Source organism: Empidonax traillii, unplaced genomic scaffold, assembly GCF_003031625.1.
Source record: "Empidonax traillii isolate 1590-97213 ecotype Southwest subspecies unplaced genomic scaffold, ASM303162v1 scaffold65:size4453928, whole genome shotgun sequence".
In the NCBI taxonomy this organism is placed as follows: Eukaryota; Metazoa; Chordata; class Aves; order Passeriformes; family Tyrannidae; genus Empidonax; species Empidonax traillii.
Window position 1 is genome coordinate 685390 of NW_020955258.1, and position 12692 is coordinate 698081.

The 12692-nt window shown below is 45.0% G+C and overlaps 1 long non-coding RNA gene across 1 annotated transcript; it reads left to right on the plus strand.

Annotated features, from left to right (window-relative positions):
* The first annotated feature begins 268 nt into the window (after window positions 1-268).
* On the plus strand, window positions 269-12466 carry LOC114055693. The gene is made up of 4 exons (XR_003570800.1): window positions 269-573; window positions 1145-1248; window positions 12252-12356; window positions 12413-12466. It is a non-coding gene; the product is annotated as an uncharacterized LOC114055693 (long non-coding RNA).
* Window positions 12467-12692: the final 226 nt, after the last annotated feature.

Sequence of the window (12692 nt, forward strand, 5' to 3'; positions counted from 1 at the left end):
CTTCTTGAGCTATCTGATAAAGAAGCAGAAAAGACAAGTGTTTTATTAATAGCAGGAATCAGCCATTTGCCAGTTCTTCCATTCTCTGTGGGGATACAGATGCACTAAAGTAGCATCGTATGATCAAGACTCTAAAGCTCTTGAAGCTTTTTTTGGTGGAAAAGGAAACAATTTTTATTTAACTGTGCTTATCACTCAGTTTATTAATTAAGGTGAATTTTTTTTTCTAGTTGTAGTGGTAGGCTATCACCTGAACAAAAAATCAGTTTCCTTATCTGGGTAACCTTTGATAACTCTGCAACCAGTGTAGCTGGTGCTGTTCTGTGGAATACAGATTACTGACCAGCTCTTGGTGTGGAACTGCCCATGGCTTATGACCTCTTAGTGCAAGTGGATATACCAAATCCCGAGCAAGTTTGGGAATATTTTATTAATGCAGAACCTGTATCAAGAATATGAACTGCCTTTTTTTCTTTTTTCCCCTTAGGAAGGTTGCAGTGAGTTTAGCTGCTCTAATTGAGACTGCCTGGGAATAGCGAGACCATTCCAGTTCATCTGCTTTTTGCTAGACAAGTAAGATGAATTTAGGCTGAAATGTTTAAATGGGCAGCAAAGGTATTAAAAAGTATTCATGATGAGATGGAAGACTCTGCTAATAGTGCCTTTAGGTTTTTGTTGTAAATGCATCTTCAAGCAGAAATCCTTACCAGATATGAGAGTTCAATTTCCTCTGAACTGTTAATGTAGTTGCTTCCTCAAAAGTACCAGATAAATTATGTATATGCTGTTCAGAAACTGTCCTACATAATTTACCCTAATCAGAAAATCTATATGAACATCAGTTGCTTAGTAAGTGTAATCAGGATCGAAATGGAGAGAAGTTATTTTTGCAAGGCCACTTTTTCCTTCCTTTTGTATATTCCTTTGATAACAAGGGAATCAGATTCACCTATTTCCTTATGTAGCACATTTTAGTGGTTTGTCATAGCAAGCCCATGTCCAGTGCAGGCCAACTTGCATCTCCCAAGGCAGCCCACTGGAGCTCAGTCATGAAGCAGCGTGTCTTTGCCTTTCCTGCTCTGGTCTTGGGAGTGTTGATTTTAATATCAACTCAGCTAGAGCTTCTACTTTATTCTCTTTCAAGATGTGTGTGACCCAAAAAAACTGGGTGGAGAAGAGGAAGCAAGCGTTCAGCTTTTCAGTGCTGGATAGACTCTACATTTATCTGCCTGCCCCTCTTTTAAGCAGGTAAGGAAAGAAGTACTCTGGGGTCTAGTTTGAACTGTTAAACTCCTCATCTTCAAAAACAATAAGCCACTTATCTCAAAGGGCTGCTGCTGAAACATTGATAAGTGTGTTCAGCTCGAGTGCTAAATATGATCAGTGCAAATAAACAGTAGTGAGAGACTGCAGTCACTGTAAGCCAGGGTTGCTGCATTTCAAGTTGGGTTTCAGTTCAAACAGGTAAGATTGGTTTGCTCGCACATGGTTTTCCACAAACGAAGGTCTGGGCATTTGTGTACAGTCTTGCACCTTAAAATAATAATAAAACCTACAGGTATAGTTGGGAAATATTATAACCTCTTTGCACAGAAAGGTGATTCTTACTTCAGAAATATGACAGGCTTTTAATTGGCATGTAGGCCTTTTAATCTTTTTATGGTAGTTTTAAGGGTTGTACAGCCTTTCCTGTAGGAAATAATTGTGCAACAAAGGCATTTATGTAGAACCTGTATTACAGTTTTTGTAAAAGAGGGGATTCATCCAAAAATGGATCTTTTATTTCATCTATTGATACAGCAAAACCAAAATCCCAAAACTAACATTAAAGTAGGGATAGAGGCTTTTGAGTTGTTTGAATGCAGAAAGAAGAGCCAGCCAGACTGACAATGGCACTTAAAGCAGAACAGTGAGATCTGTGGAACAGAAGAAACTAAAATGATAATGTGATCCTTGAAGCATTTTACCAATAGGGGTTATTCTAAACCAAAGTTAGCGGTGGAAAATGGCTGGTGAACTGGGGCTAAGCCTGGAACAAAGTGAGTGAGGGTGTTTCAAAGGGATGGTTGGCAGTTTGAAAGGGATGTAACAAGGCCTGTGCTCACTCAGCTTTTGAAAATCTGTTCTCATGTTGATTGAGAGCTTGAGGTGCAGGCAGCCTTCCTTCAGAGCCCTCAGTAAGTCTTAATTAGTAGCCAACAGCCCAGTCATGGGTCCTGCTGGGGAAGGGGTTCTGCACAGCCTTCACTCTGGCCAGTGACACAACCACCAGCTCAGCCCTCTGGGAGCTGCCAGGTGCTCATCTAGGGACAGTGCAGACTTTCTCTGGGCTGGTGACAATCTTTTGTGTTCCCTCTGAGGGGACCAGTTCTGTGAAGTATTGGGCCTGACTGCTGCTGGGCTGAGGGCCTTTGGGTCTCCCGCCTGCTTCTCTCCTTGTTGTTCACATTGACTCCGAAGGAAAGCCATGCTGGCTTTCAGCTGCAGAATCCAAGTGGCAAAGTGCCCGGCAAGGTTAAAGTGATGGAGTTTCCTGCTGTTTTTCCCCCTTTGGCATGGAGCAGTGCTCTATGGAACAGGAGTCGGTGAGCAGAGGGGCTGCTCCCTGTGCTGGGGCACTCTCTCACCAGAGAGATGTCATCCAGCTTTTGAGTTGCTACTTGGTGCTGTGAAAGCCCTTGCCAGGGAAAGGAGTGTTTTCTTCAGGCTCATACAATAGTCTTTTGGAAAACAGATGTTTGGGGGTTTGTTTGTTTGTTGCTTGGGAATTTGCCTGGTAGTATTCCGTGTGCATGAGGATTTGTTTGCATGGCAATGTTCCTGGTACACAGTGACCTATGGTATTCCCAATGGAGCGGCTGGATGGATTTACTCAGACTTACTGTGTTGGAGAGGGTGATTACTGCCTGTTAATTTTGCTCTGACCTTATCTGAACATTTTAAAAGGTCAAAATAAAAAAAAAAAATCCAAACAAGACTAGCTACCTTGATGCTTCTCAGCTTTTGGGGGGGGTATTTTTAGAGCCTCAGCATTATACAAAAACGTTGGAGAAAATGAATCTAACAGTGAGTTGTGCAGCTCTGTCGTGAGTTGATGCCTCTCAAGTTCTGGTTTGCCTCACAGTTCAGTCCTCGTCACAGGACTGTGATCTCCAAAAGGGCAGGCAGAAGTTTCCTTGCCTGGTTAGAGCCCTAACTAAATTTGAAAGCAATGAACTGTTTGTCTGTCTCTCTACATGGGTGATAATTACAGAATGTCCAAAGCATGTGAGCTTCACAAAAAGTATCCTAAAATATCACTGACGATCTAATATATTATTTTATCATAGATTTTTGAGAATGTATGATATTCAAAGATAATTTTAATGTAGTTTTTCCCAGAATGTGTTTGCTCTTCTTTTCTGGTCATTGGTTACTGGAATTATGTGGAAGTAATATAGGTATTTAAAATGCTTTTCCATAACCAGTGTTTTGGATTGAGAAAGAGGCAACTTTGAAAATTAGTAATTGTGTGTTTCTTGTCATCTGGACACCTTAACTGAAGCAGGACTGTAAATGTTATATGACAGAATCAATCAGAATGCCCCCATAGTCACACTGTTCTCAGAAAGCTAAATGCCAAATCCCAAGTATTTTTAGTCTCTAGGGTTAAATCAGTCCTGATTTCCTAATTAGATTTCTTCTCAGAAGGTCAATTCTTTGTGCATCACCAAATTCTAAGATACCACAGTCCAAGCCATCACTGACAAGTGCATTCTTCACTTCTCCAAGTGCCAATGTATTTTCAGCAAAAATGGGGTTGCACAGAGGTTTTAAACATGTTGGTTTGGATTTCATTTGAAGATCAAGGCTTAGCAGTGCAGAGAGTTAGAGTGGCTGTCAGAAAAAGAATTAAAATGACAAGTAAAAACATAAAACACGTCCAGATGTTGACCCCTGACAAAGTCACTAATTACAGGATGACTGAGAAACTACTGTCACCCAAAAACTTTATTAGATCTTTTTTTTTTCCCCAGCACTCATAGCTTTAAATAAATTTTATTATTTTTTCCTTTTTATGAAAACATGGGAAATTTTCACATGTCTGCAGTTCAGTTCTTCCTATAGATAGCAGTCAGTAAATCCTCTGTAATATAAGCTGTTGCCTAATAAAACATGAAATCCCTTCCTGCCAGTGCCAACTACAACTAACTGCACAGAGCCCTGGATAATGTCATCTAAAGCCCCATTTTCAAGAGGAGGTTGAACCAGATGATTTCTGGACTTCTTCCCAGAAGGAGAGTAGCCCAGTCAATGGCAAAGCAGATGGGACAGCCAAGTCCACAGTGGGCTAAAGGGATCAAGCCTCTGAGATCATCCATCTCATCTTTTCACTTCAAATAGTGTGTGTGTGTGCCTTTGCTGTGTGAAGGTGTTTTGAGGCCAGCTGTGACGTGGGAAACCTGAAAACTGAACGTTTATGAGGAAGGATTGAAGAAATACAGGCTGCAATGATGCTTTTCTGTATTGTCCCCCAGGTATCAATGGTGTCTCAAGAAAAAAAAATGGACTATTGTCAAACCCAGCAGGTAGGAAGAGAGCAATAGAAATCAGGGTTAGTAGAGAAATGCCCCATGAATCATCCAGGACAACATGAGCAAAATTTACGGCTGAAATGAGTAAAGTAAAAAATGTATCAGTGTTTTCACTTGCATACTAATGAACTAGCAGTTAAATGTGCACACCATGGTATGGCCATGGGATGTAGTGCAATGGTAGGGCAGAACCAAGGAAGAAATATGACTGGATGGGAAGGTAAGTAAATAGACTGAGGAAAAGAACAATCCTATATATAATTTTATCTTCTTGAAAGGGAGCAAATACTATATTCCAAGTGAATTCCTCACCAAGAGGTCTGGCCAAATCTCATTCTTGCCCTCTCATCTGACTTGTTTTACACTCAGAACAGCTTCGAAACAAGTCAGTATATTGTGAAAAATAAGAAATCAAATTTTCCTGGTTTGTAAAGTGTGGTTTGTTAACTCTGTTGAAATTGTTAATTTGGAGCTGTTTTAACTGAAAACTGTATAATTTTTGAAAGACTTAATATGATTCCTTATTAAAAGGAATTTAATATGATTCCTTATTAAAAGGAATTTAATATGATTCCTTATTAAAAGGAATTTAATTGCACAAGTGTCCTGGAACCTTGACCGTACCTCTTGTGTGGTAAGACAGACCCACATAAGGTAAGCAGGAGCAGTTTTGTTTCTGAAAAGTGAGGACTTAATTTCATGACTGACTGGCTTAAAACCTGTCTTGGGGTCATATTGTTACTGGCAACAATCTCACACTTCTGGTATCTCCCCTGGATGGCCTGTTATCAGTTCAAATAATTAGTTCCTTATCTCCTTTCTAGTCTTCTCTTCCCAATTATGGGGGAACTGTTTTCCTCCACGTTTCTTATCTGTGCAAATATTGATCTTTTTTGAGGTTTATCTTTTCCTTCTCACTGTTATTATGAAATGCTTGATGCTTATATGAACATTTGTAATAATTTCTGAATCCACTCTAAGGTTATGTGGTCTGTAACAAACTAGTTCTTCGACTTATTTTTCCTATTCCTGCCCCTTGAAGGTAAGCCCTAATCTGTTGTTTTGTTTTTTCTGTAATAGTAAAACTATTCTCAACCTGTTGACTTCTGCAGAGAAATAATTTCCTTTCTTTATGATCCTAACATTAAAAAAAATAGTAAAATCCCCACTTGAAATCTCAAGATGTAGCCATAAGAAATAGATAGCTTCTCATTCAAAAATGAATAAAATAGAGAGCTGTCTTCCCATTGGAAGGAAAAATAATTTTAATGCTTACTGACATAAGCCTTCCTACACCTAACAGTGTGTGCACTTCTGTGAAATCTTTCAAAACAGTTGCAGTAGAAGGACAACAGCCAGCTTGCAGACAATACCTTCTGTGACCTCAGCAGCCAAATTCTGCGCAGCAGACAAATGTTTCTTTACCACTCAGATGTTCTCAGCAGAGCTATAGAAATTAGCCAAGAACTTATGCTGAGGGCTGAAGTTCTTTTGGGTGCAAATCTTGCATTTCAGAAATCCGAGATGTTTTCTGCAGACCAAGTTGATGATATTACAAAACATTAGTATGGTTACTCGTGCAGAAGTTGATTGATGCAGTATGCTCTGAAAGTTCCCATCATGTTATTCATAATTATTTTCTTTCGAAGAACAATACAGTTTTCCTTCTGGGAAGAAGTACCTTGTGTTTTGCAACAGTTTTGGGTTTTTTTCGTTTGGTTTTGGTTTTTTTTTTTTTTTGTGGTTTCATTTTGTTCTTTGTTGTTGTTGTTGTTTTTAAATGTTTCTGCACTGCACAATAACACAACAGGATAATTTTGGCTTAGAATTGCTGAAGTCTGTGAGTTGGGACAGGCTGCCTCACTTAGAGCTGTCTGTGCTGCCCAGAAACGCACCTTGGAAGTGCAGGGAGCTTTGGATGTATTTCAGTGTATTTACACAGTGGGAGCAATCCCAGCAGAGCTGAATCGATCTGTCCCCAACACCTCCCTTTGCTCAGATTTAGAAACTTTTCTGCATTGTTGTTTTTGGTGGGGGTTTGGCTGGTTGGTTAGTTTTGCTTGTTTTGTTTTGCTTTGCCGCGTTTTGTATACGCCTGGAATGAAAATATCACCTGGTTTTTTTTCCCAGAGGCGGAGGAAGACTAAAGGCAGCTTGACTTGTGAACGTTCTGTGCAGTGCACCAACCCAGCAATGCCCGGCTAACCGAGGGCTATGCTAAGCACCTTGCCTTTGGTATTACAATGTCGGTCTCTCCTCTGTTGATGAGGGCATTCACAACACTTTTGTGGATAGCCTCGGTCACTTATCACTTATCTCTCCTTATCCAGAGCTCCCTGTCGTTACCGGCATCGAGTTTTGTTTTGATTTGTCAGCACAAAACAACTGTATTTTCTTAACGGCGATATCCCCGATTTTTCCCGGCGTGTGGAATGGAGGAAAACCCGGACTGGATTTCGGCCGGAGTACGGAATGGGGGAAAACCCGGACTGGATTTTTCCAGGAGCACGGAATGGGGGAAAACCCGGACTGGATTTCGGCCGGAGTACGGAATGGGGGAAAACCCGGACTGGATTTTTCCAGGAGTACGGAATGGGGGAAAACCCGGACTGGATTTCGGCCGGAGTACGGAATGGGGGAAAACCCGGACTGGATTTTTCCAGGAGCACGGAATGGGGGAAAACCCGGACTGGATTTCGGCCGGAGTACGGAATGGGGGAAAACCCGGACTGGATTTTTCCAGGAGTACGGAATGGGGGAAAACCCGGACTGGATTTTTCCAGGAGTACGGAATGCTCCGTTGCTGCCGCGGCCGCCCGGCAGGCAAACTGCGGGAGCGCTGCTCGCAGCCCCCTCGGCTCAGGCTGTTCTGTATCCCGGCAACAGCCGCTCGGCAGCCCTCGGGTGCTGCAGGCAGCATTCCAGCTACCGTTCGGCTTCGCTTTTTCTTCGCTCTGCTTGTAACTCTCATAAGTAACTCCTGGAGCAATCTAGAAGATTTTTACGACCCTGTGAGGACGGGGAGGCAGTTGCCAATGGCTGCCCGGGGGTGGATTCCAGGTGTAGCATTTTGAGAGCGGCGGTAAGGTCGCAAAAGGGGGCCGGCCCCAAGATTAGACGCCTGGTATAAGGCGCAAGCTACCTAGAGGCTTCCACGTTTAGTAAGCGTGGAATCAAGTTAGATGCCCTGCTCCTGCATTTATTTGTCAAAGCTACTGCATTGTGGCAAAGCGACTGTGGAGCTCCCTGACACCGATCTCTGCTCTCCAGGGTGTAAGACCCTGCACACTTTTGCTGTGATATGAAGAGTGGAGCTGTAAATACTCAAGAGCTGACATTATGGTGAGGGCTTGTGAGGTATCGGTGTGATTTTAGGTGAATTTAGGCCATTACAAAAACTGGTTTGAGAAAATCAGCTTGATGGGTTTTCCTTGCTCACTTCACTGAACTGCAGGATTAGACCCATACCCCCTTCTAGGAGTTTAGGAATTCCAGTGGGTCGTTTGCTACGTGTGGAGGGGGCAGCACACGCACATTGCTGCAGCCCTGCCCCACAGCAGTCCCTCCCTCCAGTGCCTACAGGCCATGGATATGCACTTCCTTTCACCTATCTCCTGCTGCCTGCAGGCACCCTACTTGCTCCAGCCATCCTCCGGTTGTTGCACCCACAGACACACCCTCTGCATGTCTTCCCTGTGCCTATGCAGCAGCTCTTGGGCATCAGAAGCCAAGCACAGGGACTTTGTTTTTTTCCTGCTATGGGGAATGGGATGGACAGGCACCCTGTACCACTCTAGGCACTGGCCTTTCTTATCTGGACTGGAAGAGCTCTCCAGACTATCCAGGGATTTTGTGTCCCTGCAGTGAGATATCCCTGCTGAGACTGAGGCTGGAGGCACAGAGGTAACTGCTCAGGGGTCATGAATCCTGTCTGCTTTGAAGAGACAGAGCCACTGCTGTTTTTCAAGTAAAACCTCAGCTTGCCCATCCCTCCCAAGCTGTTTCTGCACATGAAAAATCCCACAAGTCAACTTCCTGCTGTCTGTGCCACATCCTGGAGCTTGTGTAGCCCTGCAGCGAGGCTTCACTTTCTCTGGAAAAAATAATAATTTTATTATAAACGACAGACAGCTCAGCAGTAGCTTTCTGTCTTCCCCAGGGAGAAGCACAGCAGCGTGTTGTCTTTTGAAGTAGCTTAAAATTTTGGATAGAAATCTTGTTTTCTTAGTCGCCAGGTTCAGATCCTGTGCCTCTCCAGCCACAGGGGGTGATGTGCAGCCCTCAGCATCAGTCAGCCTTGCTCCCACAGAGCTCATGGTGCCCTAAGCCAGAGGCTGCCTCCTCTGGCTGGCAGGGAGTGCTGCTAAATGCTCCATCCACACTTGCACTTGCCTGTGCTTAATTTACCCCTGCTGGAAATCCAGGAGCTTCTGCAGGGAGGGCCTGTCCCCCATGGTGTGTCCTATCTCTGAGCTTTCGTTTTCTTTTCATGTCCCTTGCACTGTGTCGTATTTCTTAAGCAAAAGGTTATTCCTCTTATAGCAGTGAGCATCTCTATGTTCAGTGACTCCAGGTTTTCAGTAGTATTAATTTACAGTGGAAAGATTTTCAGATGTTTAATTTCTCATCCCAGTTACTGGCTAATGGAAACAGCAATGCTGTCTCAACAGAGCTCAAGGAAAATGCAATGAGGGGCAAATGGTGAAGTGCTTGTGCAAAATTTCTGAGCTACCCTGGAGAGAAAGTACAGGGCAGGACTGAAGTGCTGAGATGGAGGAGTGGGAAAGCTGGGCTGACTGTTGGTAAGCCAGGAGGGGCTCAAAATTTAAAGGGAATGAGTTAGGAAAAGCTCCTGTTGTTTGGATCACAGCCTGTTGGATTTGCCACCTTTGATCTCTGATCTTCATTTTCTGCCTCTTAAAAACGGAGATAATGCCTCCCAAATCCCACAAGTGTACAGGGCTCCCATTATTGCATTATTTATGAAGCACTATAAGAGCTCTAAATAGGATGTGATGTAGAAGTGTTGTGAAGAAGAGGAAGGAAGCCTGTTTGACAGCACAATGGCTTAAGCGAGGTTGTCTAAGTCCACGATGAAATCTCTCTTGATAAAACTGCAGCCAGTCTCAGGGCAGCCACACTAAATTCCCTCCTCTGGAACAGGAGTCCAAATCAGCCGTGCCAAAACACGAAACATTTCCCTTTGCAGGGTGGCAAGAAGAGGTTTGCTTTCGTAGCGATGTAGAAGCATGTTTAAAAATAATCTGTTAAAAACTGGTGTGCCCGTGGTTGGGTGTGCAGGGCAGCACTGAAACCTGAGCTGAGCTCAGGCTTTACTGCTGCTCTGCCACAGGATCAGCAAGGCCGTGCAAAATGGAAGCTACTGTGGATGGGAGACAGGCTGCTGTTTAGACAGCTGTGAATGTAACACCGTAACACTGCAGATAAATGCAATATAATTGCCAGTTGCTCAATCAGCATATCGCAACGTGCTGAAGCAACAATGGGCAGTGCTGTGGCAGGGAATCTTTGGGGAATGCTTCCTCCCCATGGCCAGCCTGCCCGTGCCCTCCTGGGAACAGCAGGACAAGGTAAAAACTGCACTTCCCATTAGAGCAATTCACCGTGTTTTTGCTTGGTTGACAGCAAACATGTGTGGGAGAGGAGGTGCCAACAGAGCTCCTGTGCCCAGACCCAGATGTGCCACATGCAGAGCGTGAGGAGGCGCTTGAACCAGGTTTTGGGTGCTTCCCCGTGAGACCCCTGTGCAGGAGCCCCTTATGCCCCACAGATCCAACTGAGGTTTCTCACGCAGGACTGACATGGGGCCAAAACTACCCCTGGCGTCCTCAGGAGGCAGTTTCAGCTGCAGGGATCAGTGCAGCTAGCTCTTGTTTCTTGTTCCTGCCTGACAGCACATCCATGCAAATAGTGACATGCCAATAGTGATATCCATCCCTTCAAACTCCATGGGGTACTGTACCTTTAGACCAGGGTGGTTAAATAAAATAACCAAAGATGCAGAAATCATGCCCAGCATGTCCTGGACATGGAAACCCGTCACAGGTATCAAGAGTGTAAAAATAGAAATTCAGGTTCTAGGATCTGTACTGTAGCATGTTTTAAAAATGCCATCCAAAACAAATCAGAAGGAGGCGGCTTTGTCTAGACACTTGTTTCCTAACACCAAATGCCAGGAGTTATTGCGCCTGTACCTTTCTGGAGACTTTCTGGCTGGGGAATGTTCTCTTTCCAGAGGAAATCCTTTTAACTTTCAGCGGTTCAAGACTCTAACTGGGTGAAATAATAGCTTGGCACACCCCCAAGCAATATGATTTTTATCTTTTTTGTTGTCTGCAAAAGTCTGACTTGTCCAATCCTATGAGTCACGGAGGGAATATGGGTGTCAGACCGCCCTTGTATCCAGGGATGGGCTTCTGGTGAGACAGGCACGGGGTCCTTGGTCAGAGGTGACAAATGGGGTCTGAAACATCCTCTGTAGAGCTGGAGTGGTGCTGCCTGCCCCTCTCTGGCCTTGGCAGGGCTGAGGATGTGGTGTTGCTGATGTGTGCGTTTCTAGGCATCTTCATTCTCACTGAGTTATTCAAGGGGGCATTTTGTTGGCTACTGCTCTGGTTTCTCCAGGTGACTCATCCTACAATAATTATGGATTCATGCTTTGTCTTTGCCAAACACTAACAATTCATCAGCTTCAACTAGTGTGTTTAGATGTTTTCAGCTGAGACTTAGATTTTGATGGTTTATTTAGCCCAGAAATAAGCCTGATAGAATAAACACTGGAGCTTTGAACCTCTCAGAATTTTGTTTCTGTACGGTGGATTAAACAAGCTCAGGTATTTAGCACAAGTCTCTCTTCCTTGTTCTGATAAAAAAAGACCTTGAGCCTGAGGGCACAAAGTAGCAGCCAAGGCTTTCACTGTAAGTACCCTGCCTTCCCCGGGTCCCTGGGGCTGTGCAACTGCCCACGTGTGCTCTGGCACAGCTGGGGACCCTCTGGCCAGGTCCTGCTGCTCCCTGTGCTCGAGGTCCGGTGCCTGCCAGGAACTGCAGCTCAGCCACGTGAGGACAAGGTGCTGGCTTAACTGGAAGATGCATCAGGTAAAAAAAGCGCAGCAGGAAGCTGTGTGGATTATCTTGTCTGGGGTCTGGTCTGGCTCATTAAGTTTATCACTCGTTGAATACAAACAGGACTGTGCTGGTCCCAACCCCACAGCTCCTCCCTTTGCTCTCAGCACGGCTCCCGTGGGGCTGCAGGTGCTGGTTTTAGCCTCCAGATCACGGAGAACCAAAACAACATATTGTCTGCTATCTCCACGTGGAAAACCCCCTGCCCCTGGGCTCCCCTCCCTCACACCATCCACTGTCCAGGTGGAATCTCCATTCTCCCGTTGTAGTGGCTTGGGGCAATGGAGAAAGGACTGTAAGCAAGTGGAGATGTGCAAACCAGGAAATTATGCTGCATAAAATACCTTTAGGACAGGTGGGATGCAGAAGGCTGGCCTGCATAGGACTAGCTTAAGCTAAACTGGAACTGGCATTTCCCCCTGAATCTTTGCCTTGCTTGAAGCAAGACGTTCAAGCAGCAAAACTTCAATCTCTAAAGAAGCAGTGGACCTCTGTGGACCCTCTGTGAAGGTCCTGGTTCTCTTTCTACAGGCATGGGACAGACTAAACACAGGGCCTGACCCACGGATGCAATAGGAGGCTAAATCTGGAGACACAACGAAGCAACCAAAACAAGTGAGCAGGATGTGAGTGCAGGTGTGCCCGTGCTGTGCTCAGGTTGTGAGCAGCAGCACCTGCCACCTCTCCTGCAGGAGCAGCATTTGATCATCCAAAGTCTGCCATCAGGTGCTTCTTGTTCTGCTGCCACTGTGAAGTGCCAGCTGGGTCAGTGGCCACCCGAGCTTGCTTCCTAGGTAGGTTTTGTCACTGAGAGCAAAGCAGCCCGTGCTGCAGGTGGCCTCGCAGCCGGTGTCCCAGCTGCTAGCACAGGACAGTGTGCAGGCAAGGTGGGGTGTGGGTGGGCTATCCCAGGTGCTGCCAAGGTCCCTGGCACCCTCTCCCATCACTGGCTGGCTGGGGAGGTGCAGAACA